Below are 20,087 nucleotides of genomic sequence, written 5' to 3' on the forward strand. Positions count from 1 at the left end.
TGGAGACATGCCTCAGAATATCAAATAGCTCTGCTTCTTTTGGCTTGTTTACAGATCTTCTGACTGCTGTAGTTTCTTAACACTTTAGAGGTAAGAAACCACACAGTTGGCAGCCAGCAATTACATAGCAATGTCATCATCCTTGACAGAAACTATGTTGGAAACTATAAAATGCATAGGATTAATATTTTTTAATGCCACCAAGTTATTCTTTAAGAAGTGTGGTTTTACTCTTGTTCCTCAGGATGAATTAAATTTTAATATGGGAGAAAAAAACAGACTAATTGGTTCATCTACAAACATGAAGACTCTGCATAAGCTAGTCTTAACATTGACCATACACATATTCTCTATGTGTATGGTCTATTAATCAGGGTCTATGATAACCAAAACTTATTTTCATTTCATGTGGCACTGAGCTGTGAACAATATTACCCACAATGTCAATTTGTCAAGTGTGAGTAGTAGCCTTTCCTTGCAGGTTACCATTGGTATCATTGGATTTATCGATTGATGGATATCGATACTGCTCATTGACCCTTGTGTTTTTTTTTTACTCTTTTTGATATTTCTGACCATTTCTTTGTGTAAAATTAAGACATAACAGTGTTGTGGCTACTTTTTCCTGATTGTTAAGCTTACCAATAAATGTTTTTAATTTCAACCACATACAAACGTCTTGATGCATTCTCAATCATCCAGGAAAATAAATCTCCAAAAGTTGATTCTGTTCATCTGGACGTAGCGTTTTGTGGGAGAAACGTTTCGTCACTCATCCAAGTAACTTCTTCAGTCTCAGCTGACTGCAGGTTTCCCCAAATCTTATAAACAGTACATTTGCATAATGAGGAACAATGGGCTGGGAGGTCAGTTCCTTAATCATAATTATGCAAATTCTCATGACCATTGATCAACAACCACTGATCAATGGCCATGAGTACCATTCACAGAGAGTTTGGGAATGGCTGCAATCACAGCATTGTAAGATGGTGACAGATGTACCCTTAGGCCCCCTCCTCCATTCAGAGATGGTCTTTCCCTTTTCACGTAAATGGCCTCCTTGACTCCGCCCTCAAACCAGCGTTCCTCCCTGTCCAGGATGTTACATCCTCATCCTTGAAAGAGTGTCCACTGGCCTGTAGGTGTAAATAGACTCCATCTCATTTGCCAGAGACTGTTTGGTTTCCCCGATGTATAAATCCTGGCAATCCTCCTGGCACTTAACAGCGTACACTATGTTACTCTGTTTGTGTCGGGGCGGGGGGGGAGCTGCAGTCAGCTGAGACTGAAGAAGTCACCTGGATGAGTGACGAAACGTTTCTCCCACAAAACGCTATGTCCAGATGAACAAAATCAACCTTTGGAGAACCACATACAAAGCACATATATGGGGGGTGTTTCAATAGATAATTTCCCAACAGCTGAAAATATTTACAGTATAGGTCACACTATCTTCCTTATGTGAGACCCCATGATTGTGATTTTAGTGTCCGATTACAATTCTCTGAGAAGTTGTTGCTGCTGGATGTCAGAGCTAAGGTTGCTGCAAGTAAATAAATAGAGTAAAGCAGCTGCAAAGGAAGTTTAACTTGTCTACTGCTTGTTTAAACAGTGTTGCATTTGTAAGTCTACTGGTACCACAGAACATATATCACAGTTCTGCACAACTGTGCAACTGTCATCTGTCTTACTTTCCAGCTTTTCAGTTTACATAGTCTCAGCCGTTGCAACTTCATCCATTGGTTAGTTAAGTCCCGTTGTGACGCCTCAAGCTGAGGATCGATCCTGACGTGATTGATGTTCACCTCCAGTATCACAATTCTGATGCTTGGTCAGCTCATGTGAGGGCTGGCCTGCTTTGTTGTAGTTCAGAACAAATGTTGGCACTTGGCTGTTTGTTTGACATGATGCAACCTAAAATAAATCAACAGTTGACTTTTACTATGGATAATTAATTTAACTGATCTTGTCCCAAACAGTAAGTGTAGGAATATTTGACTGTCTTATCAAAAGCGTGATACTAAAGCATTTTATCAGACTAGAGGAGTTGTTTTGTAAGTCTCTGTGAGCTTGTTCCTATCAGCAAAGTCTTTTACACTGGTCATTTGATATACTTTCATTATAAAATTATAAACCGTAGCAGCTTTTTAAGTTGGCACCTTGAAGTGTCAAAGTAACCTATCATGTTCCCAAAGAGAAAGAGGCAAGAGGGAAGGGAAAATGGGACAAAATGAAAGAGGAGGGAAGCAAAAAGGAAACAAAAAGATAGTGTGACATGGAAGAGAGAGAAAGGAATGTCCTGGACTATTTTCTAACTGCTGCCAAGAGACTCAGCTGCTATTAACTGTCACTTCTGAAACAAGTGCAGGAGTGTCATTCATTAGCTTCAGATCATTGAAAATGATTATAACGCCACACTGTGACATCAAAGGACACATGTTGGCTTTGATTAATCATCACTTTTACTCACTTTCTCTTACTTCCCCCTACTGTCACCTCTCTTCAAAACAAAGAGTGTTTTTCTCCCCAGGACTGAGCAAGTAAAGAGACTCTCAATTAGAATCTCTCTCCAGCTGTGAGGTTCTAATAGGCTTTTACTGATAACGGACTTTTTAAAGTTGAAACAGATTCTGATATTTGGCTGGAAGATGTTGAAAAAGCGTTAACAATCTGTGCTGATATTCATCTTTACATTTAACTGCTTTCATATCTTAGATCCAAGCCAGAAATGAGGCAGGATGGCATGTCCTCCAAAATATGCTATGCAGAATTTAGAGCATCAGACATCAGAGCCCCATCAGAATATCTTAACGAGTTGAGCTTGAGGTCAAAGCATATAACCTTTGAAGTATTTGTTAATTTTACCTTAAGTTAAATTAATCAAAATACTCTGCTTTCATCAAGTCAAACATAGACCATAGTTAATGGATTTCTAATTTTAAATTACAGCCAACATCACATTCATACACAACAAATGTCTCCAGCAATTTTTAAAAATTATGATGAGGTACACAGACAATATTTTGTCTACAATATTTTAAATTACTGTTTGACTAAAATAAAAATAAAAACTGTATCACAAGAAGATTTTTGATGACCCAAAACATTTTGTTTAATGAAAACAACCTACTGCGGCCACGTGAGTTTTCACTGCTGTGTTTTTATAACAAAAGCAGAAGTATCTAAATGTTGCCACCATTGTTACTGGACATTTACGCTTCTGTGAGAAATCTATCCCGAAGCTAAGTCGTGAGCACAAACCCCTCTGAGACACAACGGTGTAACCTGCACTTCCCTAGAAATGTAACTACATGTTCCAGTACACACAGTGATTGGTTCGTTTGATTCTCTCTCCTACTACTTTTTGGCTGCAGTTTTTTCAATTCATCAGTGAGAGAATAAGTGTCACGTTACAGTGTCAATACAAGGACTCCCAAATGAAAAGTATCCATAGAATGAAATTATCCAGGAGGGAATGCACAAAGAAGTGGAAAAAAACAAATGCCAGGTTACACTGTAGGTGCTGCAAAAATTCCCCACTGTAGACTAAATTAGGTCTTAGGAGGTAAGAATTGGTTTTTAACAAAGTGTGTGTATGCCTAAACTTGAGTGGTCAACAAACACCCCAAAAACACTGATTAACTTTCCAGGAAGCAGATACAAAGTTAAAGTGTGCGTTAGTGTGGTTAAGAGACTGGTGCAGATGGATTTAAATAAATGGTGTTTACAGCTGTATTAATGCTGCTAAATAACTCGTGTGTTTTACATTGTGATCAGGGGCATAGCTGTGATGGAGCACCTACATTAAGCTCCAGTTTAGGTTGTTGGCATGAGTAACTCCCCAACCCCAGATGGCCCCGCCCCTCCCTGAGCCTGGTTCTGCTGGAGGTTTCTTCCTGTTAAAAGGGAGTTTTTCCTTCCCACTGTCGCCAAAGTGCTTGCTCATAGGGGTCATATGATTGTTGGGTTTTTCTCTGTCTGTATTATTGTAGGGTCTACCATACAATATAAAGCGCCTTGAAGTGACTATTGAATCTAAAAATTAAATCTTTTTTATAAAGAAAATATTTTCTAATGTCAAATAAAGTATTGTATGCATGCAGTGTAAACTAAGGCATATGTTCAAGGCTGTGTTCTTGTAAGGCTTTCTTACATTAATAGGAGGCAAAAAGAGTTTTGACAGTGTTTTGCTGGATGACATAAATTTGTATCTGTTTTTGTGTCTGCCTATTTAACAGAGCGAGTTTGAATCTGTTAGCCTTTAAAAAACGTTGTGGTGGCTATAATGCAGGAGTGAAGTGAGCATATCAGGATTTGGGTTAGTGTTAGCGGTGCGGTATGTATCCACTCCTGGAAACCCTAAAATGGAAAAGCTCCTAACGGAAAAACGGTTTCTGAAACACAATCTAACCCTAGACAGGTCGTTGGTGAACTAGGGAATGGTAAGAAGGTAAGGTGACATTTAATTGTCCAGAACTATCCTGTTCATGATCATCAGGCACGTCAGCAGACTGCAGTCAAGAGCTGCTTCAGCAGCAGCATGGAAGCTTCCTCTCAACAGCAGATAAAGCAGAGTAATAAAGCCTTCTGCAGGAGGTCATGAACGCTGCTGCTTCATGATTGCTTCCTGAGCTGCAGGGCAACAATCAATCCGCTCTGTTCTCCTCTCTCACTTTCTTTTCACCTTATTTATATCCCTCTTTCCTCCACACCTCTACCTGCTGCTGCCTTTGAATTTATCTCTGCTTTTTTACAAATTTTCTTTCTCCTTTCTTCTGTACTCTCAAGACAACTCATGCACAGTAAAAGATGATTATTGTCTCTTTGTGGGGTTTTTTCCATGGATTCTTTGTCTGACAAGAGAGCAGAACTTGATATTTTTTGTGTAAAATTAAACTTTTGAAGCCTGTGTTGATTACATGAGCCTCACTTCTTGTCAAATCAGTGGAGAAATCCTGTAAATTATCTGCCGCTGTGATAATTTCACAGGCTCCCTCCTGGTGTTCATGAATTTCGATACAAGATAAAGGTTCTTGCCAAGGTTGTGATTCTATTATGCTACAGTACACTTCTTTATTCATCACATCTCTGATTCCCACCTCTCTCAAATATGTTTTCCTCTTCGCTGTAGCAGTTACTGCAGCCTCTTCTTTTGGTAGATTTTTTCACCGACGTTTCCTTGTATGCCTTCCTCCTCTTTCTGCATTTGGCTTTCTTTCTCTTCGGCTTTGCCTTACTCTTTTTTCATCCAGCCTGCAGTGTTTTCCCTTCCTTTGGAATCAGTGTTATTTTTCTTTCAGAAGACATGTCCATAGGCATAGGCCCCACATCCTCTTCATGTAACGCTATTCTCTGGGGTTACAAATTCTCATCTTTTGTCCATTTATGCCTCTTTGTTCCAGTAACCACTTCTCATATGTAGGTCCTGTATGTACTGATGTGGAACTTGGTAATCCAGGTAACATCCAATCTGGTATGGCTTTAGCTATATATATATGTATTATTATTTTTTTTTATCATATTCTGATGTAAGCTATGTAAGTAGCATTTAAGGCCTACCCTGGTAACCTTTGTTAGATACATGCCCAAGTTGGGATTTGAACCAATGAGATGATTCACACCAGCTCTCCAAAGAAGCTAACTGTACTCATCTGCTAATGGATAAGACGCACCTATAATGGCTAAATAAAGGCTGGATGGTCCTGATCCCCAACGGTCCCCTGAAGCAATTAATATCATTCTACCAATAACCTGCCTTAGCACCTCATGGAAGCTCCTGTCAGGCATCATAGCAGATAAGATAAACAGGCACATGGTTCAATACATGAGTGAGGCCCTGATAGGAATTGAATTGACTTAAAAAAATTCTATGACTCAGTGTTTCACACATGGATCCCATCCAGCCATTGTTTTCTGCTTCTCCTTATGAGGGTTGCAGGGGAGCTGGAGCCTATCCCAGCTACCAGCACCTTGAGACTATACGCTAAGAAGAGGAGAGAAGCTGGCAACTAGTGAGTATCAACACCACTATCCATCACCATTAAACAACAAAGATCCATGAGTGCATCAGAAAGAAGATCATAACTGATCATGTGCTTAGTGAATACCCCAGGCAGCAGTAACACAAAAAAGAAGAGGAGCAAGAAGAGGAACAATCATAGAAGGATAGGCCTCTGCACAGCAGCCAAATAGAAGACGGGATAGAAATGGCTGATATTGAAAAAAGACTACCAACCAGAGATGTGTAATCTTTACAGCACAATAGAAGCTGGGGTCTACTCTGAGCAGATCAATAGAGGCTGGGGCCTACCACTTTGCAGAGCCTGCATTTGGCAAGAACCCAGAGACAATCCTGCACATAGATCAAAATTGGATACGCACCCTACAGTGGTTAAGAATGACCATGCTGAGCTTCTGTGGGATACAGATGGACAAACTGGACAAACCAACCAGACATAGTAGTGGTGGACAAGCAGAGGAAGAAGGTGGTAGTGACAGATATAACTATAACATGTGATAGCATAAAACTGGGTGAGAAGCTCCAGTAGGAATCATTCCAGTTCCCAGGAATGAGAGCTCTGTCTAGAAAAGTGCAATCCTAGGGACTGCAAAATTATTGCTATATACAAGGATATATGGTATCCTTATATCCTTCAAGCTCAGGAGCTTGAGGGTCTTGCGTTGCTGTTCCTAGATTGCACTCTTCCAGACAGATATCTCAGATGTCGTTGCTGGGATCTGCTGGAGCAACTCATGAAGTGTGGGGTCATTGCGCCAAGTACTCAGATTACCATGGGGACAACTTTTGCCTTACTCTCATTATCTTCTCTCATTCCTCTTTCAGTCCTTGGTATTTCTCAAGCTTCTCAAGATCCCTCATCCTGTTGTTGCTATCACTTGGTATAGCCACATCTGTCTCTATGGCTGTCTTCCTCTGTGTGTCCACCACTACTATGTCCAGTTGGTTACTCATCACGAGTTTGTCCATCTGTAACTGAAAGTCCCACAGGATCTTAGCTTGGTCGTTTTCAATCACCCTAGGAGGCGTAACCGTTTTTGACCTTGAAACTTCCATATTCAGTCCCACTTGGCACAGATACTCGTGTGTATGCCTGCAGCGATACTGATTAATTGATTGACTGAGTGATTGACTGACTGCCTGAAAAGCAATGGAAACCTATCAGAAATCCTTAATCATTATATGCTGGAAGTCATTACTTCACCATGGCACTGACCTTTCTATGCTTTTCACCCAAGTGAGTTATATATATATGTTGACTTTTCTGTGACGTACAGAGAGAAAAAAAGAAAACAAAACTCACTAGAAGCCTCCCTTTGGCAGAGATAAAAACTAGGTTTTGGCAATGTCTGTAAGACACAGTATTATCATTGTCTGGCAAGGAGGAAAATTGTGTCTGTCAGCATGCTCAGTTATAATGAGCCTCTTCGACACACAGAAATGCATATTTGCCGTCAGAATTAAAGCAAACACACAGAGCAGTTCATTAAGCGAGACAAAAGGGAGGCTGTGCAAGCGATACAGCAGAAATTTGTTATCTAAACTAAACAAAACACAGTAAAACAATAGATTGGGGAAATTAGCAAAGTCAGTGACTGAAGCAGTAGCGATAGATTGGACATGTGAGAAAGGTGAGGGGAAAATGGGAATTTAGAATGGTACCAAATGTAAAAAAGAACAGGTTGTAGTGACTACACGCTGAGAAGATAAGAGAAAGTGAACCAATTAACAAACTTTTATAGCCGGGAGCATTCACATATAATGTCCATTTATATGGTTGCTCTCCTTGACCTGAGAGAAACAATTTTTGCTCTCAAGCCTGCCAGCCTGCCTTACCACTTTGCATACTGAAATCCAAACCCAATTTGACATTACAATGCATGCAGAATATAGATAACAATGTGTTTAAGTTTATACACTAATACATCAGATGTTAGTGTTCAGATTATGCAAATAGGTACAGTTCAAACTGTCAGTCACAACGTAGGAGTATCCTAAAGGAAACCCTTTAATGCTTTATCCCTTTATGACCCCTGGAACTCATTGGGGATCATAATTCAAAAAATTAATATAACTTTGTATTAAATAAGACATTTACCAAGCTAGCCATTGTGACCATAAACTCAACAGAAGTAAGCAAGAAGTCAGTGGTCATTTTCTCGTAGAGTTCTTTCAGAAGGCGCTGACCAAAGACTGCAGGTTTGGAACAGATACATCTACATTGGTTACATTTTTCAAACATGCCAGCTCTTGCCACGCTTATATGCGTGTACCCACGCTGCTGTCATTCCTGGTATAAATGCTGGTGAGTCTCAGTTACACGCAAAGCAACTGGTGTGTCTCATCAGTATGTGATACATCAGGATACGTAATGAGGCAACTTATCAAAATAAAACATGTACGGCTACAGTTGTGAGGGCCAATATTTTAAACTATGCTATGATCTTTTCCTAATGCAACAGGAGGCTTTTAGTACCCAAGCCTAACCAGCAAAAGACAGCAAAGTGAAAAATTAGTTACAAAGAAACAAATCAGCCAGGCGGCAAAAAACACACATGTCATAAAGGCATCCTGTGGCTGAGAGTTTAGGACTTTTACAACAAAAATAAGCAGCTGGAACTTTGCATAAAGGGTTCCCTTTAAGTCATTTTGTGTAGTATGACAGCATGTTTTTAAACTATGCACTTTTGAAGGGAAATGACAAATTGACAGAAAATGCGAAATGTCCCCAAAGTAGGGTGCTCTTTGTTCCGGTTGCATGATATCTTATAGAAGGGATGCATTTGACTGAAGCAAATGAAACAGGTGCTCTCATAGTCATCTTGTTTGCATGCCAGGAAATAAGCACATTCTTTTTTGAAAAAGTTATTCTTGCACTTTGGCACTTTAGAGTCATGGTATATCAAGAAAGTAAATCATCGTCATCAGCTTATTGTACATGTCACTGACTTGCAGTATTATTTGCATCATCAGTATGCACGCCCCCTGTTTCATATTCTGCCATTAGGTGTTGTGTTGCAAATGCATAACAGTGTATTTCAAGGTCTCACTCCATAATTTATGACCCCCACCCCCCAGCACTGACTCAGCAGGTGTCTCAATATGTTGAATGTATAACTTGGCCTACTGTGAATAAACACAGGGAAATGAACTGTGTGCCTTTCACTGTTTTCATTTCATTTGTTTCACACTGTTCTCAGGCACACCATTATCAAACAGCCTTCACCCTCTTTGAATACATCTGACAAACCAACATACCTTCAGATGGGACACAAGGAGATGGTATTTCACAATGTGTATGTGTGGAGAAAATGTGTGCATTGAACTTTGAGAAAAATGCAAGATAAGTGCTTTTAAACAAGTAGTGTGTTACCAAGTCATTGTCAGCTGGATTGTTTTCATACACTGTTCCAAAAAATAGTAATGTCAAAGTATCTTACAGTTTTGTACTGTCTTTCTAGAATATCATTAAATTTACATAAATAGACTGTGATTTTACATGTCAAAGGTAAAACAACATAACATCACTGTAAATATAGTAAAACACAATTTACTTGTTTTTAAATATATGTTTTTGTACATATGCATATTTAGATTGTAAAAATACATTCAGAAATGTATCATAATTTCACAAATATTTGTCTGTTATGTGAGAGAATGATCTGTTAAATTCAAATGTAATACTATGGAAAAATATATAAAATAATCAAAAATTAATGAGAATAATCAATAGTTAAAGGAGTATTTGAATTATAATTTTGCTGAAAATTTCATGTCATCCAGGTCTGATTCAATAATTCAGTGAAAATATAATTAATAGGAATAACAAAAAAAAAAAAAAACATTGCACGGCCACGCTGTGCTAATTATATATTTTAAAAAATAAATGTAGAGGTAGGAATTGCAATTAATATAAATCTCAAAGTATTCCCAACATTCCTGAACAGAAATAGGCCTCTGCACCTGGGGTGAGGGTGTGGCCATGAAAACAATGTGACATGCCATTGGATGTCATTGACCTTGTTTATAGGTAATTTTATTGTTTGATCACATTAAAATGTTCCTAATTTAATGTCTAAACGCAGAAAGGCAGAATCCCATGTAAAATTAGCGCAACAAACTCTATTTTCATTACTGAAAATAACTGTATTTTCCTGAGAAAGTTATTTTCTGTTATTTTACGGTAGTATTTTGGCGCCCCAGCTGCTGGAATATTACCGTTTTTATAAGATGTTTTTTTTTAACAGTGTAGATATGGTATTCGTGACTCAGAGTTTCCATATTTTAGGATTTTAACAAATACTGCCAGTTTATTAGCCAACTGTCCTTCTTATGTTTTCCCTACTGGCAGGCTCACTAGCCAAATTGCTATCGTGGCAGTCTTGTCACATCATTAGACGGACACCACCTCTGTCATCTTGGACGGCAGTAGTAGTCCAAGTTCTGTTCTTCAGCTTAAGGCTACTCTAACCAGGACCTAAAACAGGTGGAGAGTTAACATATGCAAGTAAATGCAAGTGCTGTAAAAACATAGTGAAAAAGCTAGGTAAAGAAGAAGTTCTACAACTTGTGTTTTCTTCCCTTGAAAAATGTTACAGATGTTGTGAAAAGGAGTTTCTGTTTAAAAAGTGCTTAATTCTTTAATTATTTGTAACCTTTCCTGCCTGGCAGCTTCAGCAAGCAGAATCATGATCTGAATGTCCTGTTGTGTCCCAGCACATTTGCTTTGCCAAGACGAGCTCTATAAACTCTCTATAGGTTCCCCTTGGTTGACAATTTCTTTTTATGTTATTGTATTATTTTTTCATCATTCACATTAATATATGTATTGTGTAACAGTGCCAGAGCTGACAGGCAAGAGCTGTGTGTTTGTCATGAAACATACTGTTAAATATCCCAATTTTTTGATCTCTGGGCTGAAGGAAGAACAACACTCGGTGTATAAACGCTCAATCAACAATCTCTTTATTCCATACAATTCTCATTATTCCATACAACACTTTGAGCATTAACGTCTAGATGGGAGATGTGGACAGGAGGGTGTCCGCCAGATCTCGAAGTGTCTGACCGTTCCTCACATTCTTATAGCGTCAGCCCCCCTCCAAATTCATAAAACCTAAACATTCACATTCTTTCTCTCTCAGTGAGCCTAAGTTATGACCTTGGCTTCCTGTGCAGTATGTTCTGTTCATTTCTAATCAGACAAATAAGCCGATGACTCTCTGAAAACAGTATTTCTTATATCTCAGCAGTATAATGCATCATAAAACAATGTAATTCATTCACAATAAATCAGCAGTCTAATGTAATACAAATGAGTTTAATAAATGTAATAGTTATCACCTTCTTCTAAGTCAGGAGAATAATGCAACCTAAAACTACATAATGATTTCACAATCTTTAATTAGAGGTATAACGTGGCATGAGACAGTATAGTAATCTCACAATACTTCATAATGATTCTGAGAAGCTACAACATTATCCCCCATGAGCCAGAGGCAGACAGAAAAAGGCCCAGGAGACCTGGGTTGTCTGCAGGCCTCCAAGAGTACTGAACACCCAAGGCCACATGTCCCAACAACAACCATGTGTCCACCACAGCAGAAGGACGAGGGATCCCCCAGACGGAGCCCCCTCAGCCAATGGGTTAGAGTCAATGGGCAGTCAACTCCATCAAGGCCATCCAAGCATGAGGCAAAGACAGGACTACAGTTCCCCAAGCACCCGAGAACAGCCAGACACCTGCCCGACACCTGTCAGAGACTGTTTACCAGTATGTTAACCTTTTTACTTGTTTGTGTTTATTTTACCTTGCTTACATGCTCTCATACCTCTAATTAGTACCTGGGAATTTCCCAGTACTCTGCACCAGTCCCAACTGCAACTTTAGGCCTACATCTATGGTTATTCCACCTGATATTGTCTTTCAAGAAACAGGGTCAAATCTAACCGAAGATTAGATTTCCTGCTAATGAATCACTATCGATGCAGAATGCCCACTGATGTAGGATGCCCCCTTGTTTTTACTAGCTACTTTATGTTAAGGTGAACCAAAAAGACTGACACCACAGTGTTCCTCTAGCTAATTGAGAATGCTGCGTGCAACATGCATTTGGGACAAAATATTGAAGTATGAGAATGCTATTATCTTTATATGCCAGTCGGGTTGCAGCATTACAAAAAGGCTCAAACAATTAAAGTAAGAAGCTTGATGATGAGTTTCATAGACTTGTTAAATTTGCCTGTATACATGGAGCAGAGTAAATACAAAGGAGGTGGCGCCGTTACATTAGATGAGTGAGCACTGATTTAAAGTGAAGCATCTCATCAACACTGAACATTTTTTGAATGACATTAAAATAGTTCACATCTTAAATTCTCTGAGACAAGACAAAGTAAAAAACAACAACTTTTCTTTCAGGCAGTCTGTGCATGATCTCCATTCTGAAATTAGGCTGTTTTTCTTCCTAGAAGAATAAAAATAAGTGCTTTAAATCACAAATGATGCCTAATGACTTGGAGATCATTAAATTTTGATCTTTATAGCTGTATTATTTAATGCAAGGAGCATGCTCACCTTCAGTACATCACGCGCCTTTGATGTCTTGCCTTTCTTGTATCCCGAGGGAAGGAAGATGTTTGTTTGTTATTTTTATAAGAATGCACGGCAGTAAAAATTAATTGTATCATAATCCTGGCAGCTTTGACCACTTAAGAACCCGTTAGAGGGACATTGCACTTGGATGGGACTCACAAGATCTGTTAATGCATTGTTTTGTTTTCCAGTCAAAATGCAGCAACTAATGTACATTTAATCAGCCAAACATTAATTCCTCAACAACTACTAGATTGATTGTCAGGAAAGAGGGGAAATATTGCATGACCTGTCTCCACTATTTAACTTGAAAAGCAAGCGATGTGCGATGATAACAGATGAAATTAATACTCTGTTGTACATAAATTGATTCATGGCTGCTATTGTTAATCATTAGAATAAAAGGAGACCGCCGTATGGCATTAAGTAAGAGGTGCAGTGAAATGCTACTAATGAAACTGAAATAAGTTATTTCTGCAGTTGGCCTTGTTGCATATGTGCTGGTAAGAGTTTACCTTTGTATTTAGGGAGGAGAGTATTCAAATGAATAACTCAACCTATCCTATAAATGTTGGCATTTGGCGATTTACTGCAAACTGTGCAATGATTTAACACTGACAGTGGGACATGGCTCAGTCACAGTGTGACTGTGCCTGGCTTCAGGACTTTTCAGGCAGACAAGGAGATGAATCTGAGCAGCAAGAAGAAATATGGAGGGGTTGCCCTAGTTGGGAGTGAAAAGTTGTGTTACTCTGGACATGTTGTGCAACGTTAGAATGTGTCCATATTACTTTCCAAGGGAAGTTGTCTTTGGTGTTGCTGTTATAATCCAGTTTGGATCAAAACGCTCTTTGGATTCCTCCATCAGCAGACACAGAGAAAACCTCCTGGACATGCAGCTGAACACTCAGCTCTGCTGCCACAAAGACCAATACAGGACATCTTTACCACCTCATTTAGGTTTTCATTCATTGACTCATGTTTTTAAATATTTCTGGCTGACCTGACACAGTCATTTTCCAACTATTGGGATAAATAGAGAACCTCTTCTTTTTCTGAACACATTTGACCCTGCGAGTATTCATTCACTTGAAATGGTACTGAAAGATGAGTTTGTTGTGAGTGCAGTATTAAGGGTTTGAGTCCATCCTGTTGGATGGATAACAGTTACTTGATGAAGATGCACACAAGACAAACTCAAATTTTAAAATATATGTATTAATGGGAATCTTGTTAAATTAATGTATACAAGTATGTACAGATATCACCAACTATAATTTCATTTCTATAATTAGATTTTTTCATTTTAATAATTTTTTGTAATGCTCTAAATGTGTGCTTTTGTTCAGTATTCAACCAACTGCATAAACCAATAAGTATGAGTTTGGGAGTAAAGTGTGCTCCAGGTATACACAACACAATATGCATGAACTAAATAAATAAAAGCACAAAGGGAGCTTTTGATTGACTGGTCCAGTGTTGTAGTTTCAGTATTACTTTGGGGAGTATGGCAAGTCCAAGCAAGACGAAACCACATTCATGAAAACTGCCAGTAGCGGTTTTTGATACAGGCGACACGGGTGGTTGCCCGGGGCGGCATCGTGGTGGGGGGCGGCATCACGGGCATCGGCAAAAAAAGTAAAAATAAAAATAAAAATTGCTCATACGTCATTCCAGCGCATATCGGGAATGGCATAGGCACCGATCGGTTTTCTATCGACCATTTGCTGGGAGCAAGGGCGCCCTCCGTTTGCGAGGTGCGCCTGCTGCTTGCGGTACAGGGAGGAGAGGGTGGGGCTGCGGGGGATTCTCTGACCGGATGGAGCAGCATCTAATAACCAACTCGCAAAATAAAACGAAAATAAAAACAAACCAACAAACACACCAGACATCATGATACAGACTTATAATTTGCACCGATGTTTTTTCAAAATTCTGTACACGAAAAGTGAGCGCGAGAGCCCTCGGTGCGCCTGCTCGCTGCTGAAGTCAAAGTAAACTTTATTGTCATCTCCGCTACAGACAGTCCAGCATATAGAGAGACGAGACGACGAGGCTCCAGTTACAGCAGTGCAAGTAAACAAACAACAAATATAAGAAGAGTAAGAAAATAAATATACACTTTAGGACTCGGGGTAAAGGGATCAATTACAATTTAAAATTTATAATTTACAGTTTGATGATTTAAAGTCTCACACAACCCGTCGAATGGGGAGGGGGCCTGCTTCCAAATAGAGCACATTTCATTCATAATGACGTAAATCCAAGTCCATCATGTATTCATGATTTGAATCCTGGGTTGTGTGAAATCCCAGAAATAAACCCTAGACAAAGTGAATCTGTGAACTAAGGTGTAGGTTGTAGGGGATGGGTGTTCATACTGGAGTGCAAAATTAAAACCAATGGAAGATGGACAAGAAAAGTTCAAAGCCATCAGGTCCTCAGTTTAGAAAAAAGAGAAAAGAAGAGGAGGAGAAACGAGCAAAAGATGGAGGTAAGCAGATGTGTGATTGGATGATGGCAGGTCATCCTGAAACAATCAGAATCAGAATACTTTATTAATCGCTCAGGAAATTATGTGGGTTACAGTTGCTCCAAGAAGAAATGGTAAAAATAGCAACAGTAACAAACTAAACTCCAAACAATACATTATGTTACAGATTTTAATGTACAATCCTTAATATGTTTTATGTGTGTGTGTGGGGGGGGAGTGTTCGCCCAGGGCGCCAAACAGGCTAGGACCACCACTGAAAACTGCTTTGTGGGCTATTTTAAATGCATGAAATAAAATTAGTGGTAATGAATACACATATGATGCAAATTACTGCAGAGTTTGCAAATGTAGCATTACATCATTTACAAGGATACAAAGGCCATGTGGCCAATAAATAATCCACATCAAAATAACACAGCCGCCTCACTGGTATAAAAAGTCAAAACGTGCACAGTAGCAGATATGCTCTGGACAAAAGTACTATACTTCCTGCACAGTACATGGGAGCAGTTTGGATATTGAAACCAGTGCTTGAAGCTCCTGTCACACAGTGTTTCTGCTGTCAACACCAGAGGAGGTTTGGAACTGCAGTTATTTAGAGTTACTGAGTCAGCAGAGTGTTGATGACTTACGACAAAAAAACCCCAAAAACTGTTCAGTCAGGCCATCTGCAGTGATTTATATTTAGTAGCATGGCTCTGTTCTCGGACCTTCCTACTTTTCAATGCACAAGCCAGAGGCAGGGAGTGCAAGAGACCCCAGCCCACTAGTGACATCAGATATGACCAGAGGCAGAGCCAGACATTTGAAACACCCAGGGCTTAGCCCAAAAGGGTAGCATGCATGTGGGATTTTTTTGGGGGGGGTAGAAATGACTGAAAGATTAATAGGCTCTGTTTTGAGTTTTGTTCAAGAAAGAATGACTTCATATAGGGAAAAATATATATCACATGTGCAGGACACCTTAAACTAGTTTTTTAATTAAGCGGCAAGGCAGAACAAAGTCAGGGCTGTATCAAGACACAAGGACTAAGCCCCAATTCAACCAGACCCAGAACTGATCCAGAATTAAAACAGGACTACAACAGCTCAAAATCAGGACTACTGAGGATTTAACCAAGACAGAACCAGAATCAGAACTAGATGATAGTAGCACTAAAAATCATCATAGACCTGCACTACACTTATTTTTTAATTCTACCAAAGTCCACTATTTAGATTGAGAAACGTTTATATATTTATTTAGCCTTGTTGTGTAAACAAGCCTGCATAACTTAATAAATATAGAATTTGAAAAATAACAAACCTAAAAAGAAACACTAGGTACGAGATACATGAGGACCTGTGATACGGTGATACTTTTGGTAAACGACCATTTGACTAACATGTGTGTCTCACCTGCTCTTGTTCATCTCTGTTCTGTCCTCATTCTCCTCTCTCTCCCTCTCTGTTCCTCTCTCTCTTTGTGCTGACAATCATCAAATATACAGATATTTACAAACTCTTCAGATAAAAACACAAACACTTTTTTAATTGTAACATCAAATCAGACTAAATGTTTATTTTTTTAGATTGATAAATATAAAAAACATTTGTTAACTTTAAGCGTAAAGAGAGAAACTATCTGTATTTCTTAATTGTAAATGGCACCAAATTGTATTCAAACTGAGCCACACTTATGGAGCTCCACAGTTCTTGTCACGATGAGTTGTGTGGCTGTCGGTGGCTGGACCCACGTGCAGGACTCGGAGACAAAACATTAACTTAAACGACGGCTTTATTTGCTGGAGAGTCACCCTTGGACGATACATAAACAACAACTTAAACTAACTAGACAGGAGATGCTGAAGGTAGACGACCATTGATACACACACAACAAACGTGGAGGACGCAACAACTGGCAGGGAAAAACACAGGGCTTAAATACATACTGAGGTGATTAGGGAATGTGAAACAGGAGGAGAGCACAGTTGGGACTCATCAGACATGACAAGACAAGGGGAGGCAAAACTCAACACATTGACATAGTACACAGACTTTCAAAGTAAAACAGGAAACTGAACAGACGTGGACTAAACTAGGGGATACAGTGACATAACAAGAGACACACTGACAGAGATGACTGTATACTAACAGAAGTAACACAGAACCACGACCTAAGAAGGAGAACACAAGAAATGCCAAGGACCTAGGGAGTTAGGAATACTAGCGACAGAAATCAAACCCAAGAGAATCAAAACACATCATGAAATCAAAGATAACTAATACAAACAGAAAAACACTGAGTCCACAGACTCAGGACCGTGACAGTACCCCCCCTCAAAGGGCTGGCTCCCGACAGCCCCAAACAAAAAAAAGCACAAAGCACCAGGCCAGGGTGGGCGGAGGGTGTCCAGGATGGAGGGACAGAGACCAAACAAAAAACAAGGAGCACCAGAGTCCAAAAACACAGGAAAGTACATCAAAAACAAAACGAAAACCAGAGCTCAACAAGAGTCCACGAAAAGTTCAGGGGGCCGACCGTGCACACGGCAACGGCGGCAGCGCAGGCAAAACCAATCAGGAGGCCGACCACTTGGAAGGCAGTGGCGGCCACTGAGCAGGTCCGGAGGTCGGCCGCGATGCCAGCGGTGGCGACGAACTCCTTCCGGAAGCCGTCCCCGAAGGCCATGATGCCAACTTAGCGGCCTGGAAAACAGCTGGCAGAGGCGAGGCGGAACAGGTCGAGCTGGCTCTGACGGCGGTGTGGCAACCGCAGGACCAGGCGAGGCAGGACCAGACGAAGACGAAGGCAGAGCTGAAGCCGGACCAGGCGTGGATGAAGGCACGGAGGCCGGACCAGGCGTGGATGAAGACACGGCTGCGGAACCTGACGGCAGCGGGACGTCTGCGGGCGGTGATGTGAATGCTGCAGGCGGTGATGTGGAAGTCGCGGGGGATGAGTCAGCAGGTGACGGCTGAACAGACCTCCTCGGACCGTCAGCAGATGTGAGGATGTGCTGGCTGGGTCCTCCAGGACCCTCAGCTAACGAGGCGTGGTGCTGGGTGGGCTCCTCGGACCCTCCAGCTAACGAGGCGTGGTGCTGGGTGGGCTCCTCGGACCCTCCAGCAGACGAGGCATGAGGCTGGATGGGCTCCTTGGGCCCTCCAGCAGACGTGGCCTGAGGCTGGACGGGCTCCTCGGGCCCTCCAGCAGATGTGGCATGAGGCTGGGCGGGCGACTCGGGCCCTCCAGCTGATGAGGCAGGATGCTGGCTGGGTTCTCCCGAACCCCCAGCAGGCGACACTTGAGGCTGGCTGGGTTCTCTCGAACCCCCAGCAGGCGAAACTTGAGGCTGGCTGGGTTCTCCCGAACCCCCAGCAGGCGAAACTTGAGGCTGGCTGGGTTCTCCCGAACCCCCAGCTGACGAAACTTGAGGCTGGCTGGGGTCTCCCGAACCCCCAGCTGACGAAACTTGAGGCTGGACGGGCGACTCGTCCAGCACTCCAGAGCAGGAATTGGACTCGGGTTGCGGGGAGGGACGGCGACGACGAGAACGCCGCTTTCTCCTGGAAACCGGAGCGACAGAAAAAAACGGAGGTTGTCGGAACAACAGTGACTGGTCCCTCATCCTACGACCACATTCCTGCCAGGCATGAGGCAGGTGAGGGGTGGTCGGAACCAGACGTGAGGGAGGAAGGAGTCCGATGCTGCTGCAGTGGGGCTATAGAATGCTCCGCCCACTGCGGCGGCATGAGAGGGCTTGCTCGCTGTGACTGAGGCGGTGTGGATGAGGAGATGAGGGTGAATTGGGCCAGCTCCCGGGCTTTGACTGCCTCCTTAGCCTGGGTCAGCGAACGCCTGAACTCCGAGGCAATAGACAGCTGGCGCAGTTGAGGATTTCTGTCAAATATGGTTTGTATTGCATTCAGCCCGACTGAGAACGTCTGCAAATCTGAGGCGTGGCTAATGCGAGTCATCAGTCCGAGGATGCGAGCAAGGTCCACCTCTCTCTCGAGGTGAGCTGAGTCCGCTGGGTCCATGTTATGGTTGCGTCCTTCTGTCACGATGAGTTGTGTGGCTGTCAGTGGCTGGACCCACGTGCAGGACTCGGAGACAAAACATTAACTTAAACGACGGCTTTATTTGCTGGAGAGTCACCCTTGGACGATACATAAACAACAACTTAAACTAACTAGACAGGAGATGCTGAAGGTAGACGACCATTGATACACACACAACAAACGTGGAGGACGCAACAACTGGCAGGGAAAAACACAGGGCTTAAATACATACTGAGGTGATTAGGGAATGTGAAACAGGAGGAGAGCACAGTTGGGACTCATCAGACATGACAAGACAAGGGGAGGCAAAACTCAACACATTGACATAGTACACAGACTTTCAAAGTAAAACAGGAAACTGAACAGACGTGGACTAAACTAGGGGATACAGTGACATAACAAGAGACACACTGACAGAGATGACTGTATACTAACAGAAGTAACACAGAACCACGACCTAAGAAGGAGAACACAAGAAATGCCAAGGACCTAGGGAGTTAGGAATACTAGCGACAGAAATCAAACCCAAGAGAATCAAAACACATCATGAAATCAAAGATAACTAATACAAACAGAAAAACACTGAGTCCACAGACTCAGGACCGTGACAGTTCTGTTCCTGGTGTTTTGGTTGACATCTCTTGATGTTCCCATGTCAAAGAAACAGACTCTGTGTTTTGCCTTATATACATCCACAGGTGTGCCACCAATTTACTCACATGGACTCTACTAACCTATCAGAAGCTTCTTCAGCTCAGAATGGAATCGTCTGCAGTTTTCTTATTAATTAACAATAAACTTAGTGTATATGTACCCCTAAATTTGATGAAAGTGATAAACAACAGAAAGCTCTGTCTCTCTTTATTCTGACATTTAACTAATTCAAAAGATTTTCGTTTTAAAAAAATAATCCCGTCCACACGTAAAGGCAGAAA

This window comes from Rhamphochromis longiceps, linkage group LG9, assembly GCF_057381845.1.
Source record: "Rhamphochromis longiceps isolate RC_006_pf linkage group LG9, R_longiceps_female_GT1.1, whole genome shotgun sequence".
NCBI lineage: Eukaryota > Metazoa > Chordata > Actinopteri > Cichliformes > Cichlidae > Rhamphochromis > Rhamphochromis longiceps.